General features: G+C 37.1%; 1 long non-coding RNA gene across 2 annotated transcripts; it reads right to left on the bottom strand.

Annotated features, from left to right (window-relative positions):
• Positions 1 to 869: 869 nt before the first annotated feature.
• Positions 870 to 3,554, bottom strand: LOC132610779 (uncharacterized). 2 transcript variants are annotated; one of them, XR_009571287.1, is made up of 3 exons: positions 3,422 to 3,554; positions 2,431 to 2,481; positions 870 to 1,165 (listed from the first exon to the last, which is right to left on the bottom strand). It is a non-coding gene; the product is annotated as an uncharacterized LOC132610779 (long non-coding RNA). The 2 variants fall into 2 exon arrangements; XR_009571288.1 differs by lacking the exon at positions 3,422 to 3,554 and having other exon boundaries at positions 2,431 to 3,086.
• Positions 3,555 to 3,864: the final 310 nt, after the last annotated feature.

Raw genomic sequence — 3,864 nt, 5'->3', positions numbered from 1 at the left:
GAAATCAAATATACCTAGGGATAATTAACCTAACCAATGAAATACCCCTTTTTAACCACGACAAATATCTCCTCCTATTATTCCGTAACGCATATACATCAACAATAGTAGCACCCAGTACTCAATTTAATGCTCGTTGTTACCCTAGTTACTATTTTCATATAACTTTCTTTAAATTATGAATGCATCCATCTAAACTCCATGTCCGAAGACCTAATCATGCAATCTCTCATTAACTCTAAATGTGTATACGATTCACTAATCAAATTCTAACTCAAGTATACCGTAGCCTATCTAGATGACGAACAACTACTTGAATTTCCAGGAATTACTCAGCCTCCTAGCCCTTATCCGAATCCATGAGAGGTGATAGTTGTGAGTAAACATGTGGAGAATGATGGAAAAGCATCTTCTCTGGATGTCAAGGGTTTTTTTATTTTTGTGAAAACCTAATAGCAGCCTTTGAGGGTCTTTTATTAAAAAAGAGGGTGACATATAAAACTGAGTACGGAAAATGTGTCTACAAGCCCGTCAGCGGACGTAGCTTTCCCATAGTGGGAGCGCTCCGGCGGTCCTTTGGCCGCTATAGCGGGCTATCTCCTGCCTTGGACCCACAACTTTTAACTCTTTCGAAATAGATTTTCCCACTATTAATCCTTTAAACACCCCACGCTGCTTACTATTTAAGATCATAGACCTAGATTGGGCATGGATTTGTGAAGTATTAAATAACGATCGGGCGTGTCACGACCCGACTAGGGGCCGTGACGAGTACCCGATACTTGTACCGAGCACCCCTTATCTATCGTTTTACCTTTACTTCTCAGCGGGCCGTAGGAACTGTGCCATATATATTTTTTTTCTTAACATTAACATTAACATTAGCAGCATCATTATGAACATAGACTAGTAAACTTCGTTATCACTTTATACAACAACATTAAAATGCCAACACACCATATATCTAACTGTACTTGACTGACTGGGCATATCTGTCTACGAGCCTCTAGACATAGTACACTTATACATATAAAGGGTCGGGTACTGCCGTGCCCGAATATACATACACAAAATAGTACCGCGGAAGTGAGGCTCCGGAACAACTGGAGCACTGTAGAGTACCGCTGGTAGAGCTCCTAAGGATCAAGTCCACCTGTCTGCTGACCTGCGCGGCATGAAACGCAGCGTCCACAAGAAGGGACGTCAGTACGAATAGTGTACCGAGTATGTAAGGCATGGAAGACAATGCAAGCAATAATATAGAGTGCGATTAATAATATCATGGAGTCACAGGACATATAACGAGGCAAGAAAGTAACCTGTACATAGGAAGGCCCCTTTTTGGGCGGCTATCATGCATGGCTTGTCTTTCCCTTTTAAAAACGTTTCCCCTCCATGAACGTAGAAAATAGAACTTATATTATGTCGTATCTTGTCGTATCGTGTCCTATCGTATCCTATCGTGGCATATCGGGTCGTATCCTATCGTGGCATATCAGGTCGTATCCTATCGTGTCCTATCATGGCATATTATATCGTGTAATGTCATGTCTTACTACAGCATGTCGTGTCGTGTTATATCATGTCAATGTCATAGTATAGTGTGTCATAATGTATCATGCCATAGCGTAACTTGTCATATCATAGCATAGCTTATCATATCATAGCATAGCTTGTCGTAGTGTATCATATCATGGCATAGCGTATCATAGCGTATCATATCATAGCTTAGCTTTCCGTTGAAAATCTTTTCTTGTTCATATATATATAAAAATAGAACATGTCATATTGCCGAGGCGTCGGCAGCCGATCCATTTAGCCATAAATACACATCCCGCGTCCGGGACGATATCATGTCATGTAATGCCAACTGATCAGGTGGATATGCGTGTATAACGCTCTGCCCTTATTCCCATCTTCCCCGTATACATATGCATACATCATGTACATATATCAGCGTCTATAGCGCTCTGAATCTTTTATCATATACATATACTGGTATCATGTACGTATATCATAAACATATACATATTTCTATTAGAATGGTACAGTACTTATCGTTTGATAATCGGAACGAGGATCAAAAGTTTCCTTTGGATTCTACTCAAAAATAAGTCAAACAGAGCAATAGGGAAAATCCGGGAACAATGGGCCCATCTCGGGTCAAATGAGGCGGCGTACCAAATTTACGTACATTATATTTCATGACGTCACTTGTGAGGGTTTTAAGGTAGTCGGGTCATATTTATGCCAGTTCTAGATGTTTAGGAAGTTTCTCCAATATTTTACACAATTTCTAATTCAATTCTACTGAATGAAAACGGGGAAACTTTAAGTGCGGATTCCGGGAAATAGAGTTGTCCCCGAGGCTCGTACCCAACTTATTACGTTTAAGACATGCCATAGAAGGAAGGGTGAAGCCTTACATACCTTTTCCGCTTCATACACGTCTCCAAAATCAAGTTTCAAGTTCGCCAAAATCTACAATTTGGTCACAATTACCAAATGTTAATTGTAAGGCTTTAAGATTTCAATCTTAACCAATACTTGTCTACAAAAATTTGGGCAGCATCTCCCCTATAAATACACCATCCCCAAAATTCAACTTAGCCAATTTTTTTATCAACAACAATCCGGGAATTCAACCCGGCCAAACTATCAACACAATGACAACAACCATGACTACAAAACACAATATAACACAACTAGTCTTCTTTCCAACATAATGCAATAGCTTTCATTCCAACTTCACATTTCCAAAACCAATCTCAATGTTTTTACATTCATTACTAATCAAGATCATTACAATATAATTCGGAAGCATTTCATATCATTTCTACCAAATATTCACAAGATATACAAAATATACAAACTTTCCACCAAAACCATAATCCATCCAAAACTTCTAATCTTCAATCTACATATTCATAACATATTTCCATCTTCCAATTTCATCAACCATAATCATAATTTGCACCTTAATAATTTCATTTTCATAATTACATAAATCTACCATAAAATCACAAAACTTCTCATAACCACTTAAATCTTTCATGCCAATATGGACTATTATCCTTCCAAATTCACCAACTAACATAATAATTCACATTTAAAACTCCACTTCCATAATTACATAAAAACTTCATTAAAATCACATAATTTCCTATAACTATTTCCAATAATTTTCCATGCCAACTTGAACCATTTTCTTCCATTTCCAATATAAATTTCACCATAACCACAACTAGAATACAACATAAAATTCAACTCATATTATTTATACAACAATATACATATATGTCCACTTACATTTATGCACACCCACTTTGTAAACTTCCATATTTCCATAAATTCTACTCATTTCTACATACTACAACATAAACCAACCTTCATAACATAATAAAAAGGGATTAATTCTTACCTTTTTCTACAATCTTCTTCACTTGACCAAGTTGTCAACTTGAAGAAACAAGTGTTCTTTCTTCCAAAATAATTACACCAAGTTGTAAAGGACCCTTGAATTAGTAGAAATACCACAAGAAAATAATTTTTGGAGAAAGATTCAAAGGGACAAAATTTTAAGAGCATGGCCGTATGGCCCTTATGTTCTTGCTCTTGTTTCTTTGTTTTTCTCCTTCTCAATTTTTCTTGAAGATTCTATGGGATTTTTGGATAATTAAGTGGCATTTTATCCATTTATCACATGATTAATTCTACTTGGGCTTGGATCTTTTTTTTCCTTATTTTTCTAGCCATGGCCGGCCACACTATGGGTTGGGCCTTAATTTCATTCATTTTTTTTTTGGGCCAACTCGGTTGATCCCGAGTTGGGCCTAGCCCACTGACCTTTCGACCTTAAAACGT

This window comes from Lycium barbarum, chromosome 9, assembly GCF_019175385.1.
Source record: "Lycium barbarum isolate Lr01 chromosome 9, ASM1917538v2, whole genome shotgun sequence".
Taxonomy (NCBI): Eukaryota; Viridiplantae; Streptophyta; class Magnoliopsida; order Solanales; family Solanaceae; genus Lycium; species Lycium barbarum.
Note: the sequence above shows the minus strand (reverse complement) of the source record. Positions and strands in the feature narration are given on the sequence as shown.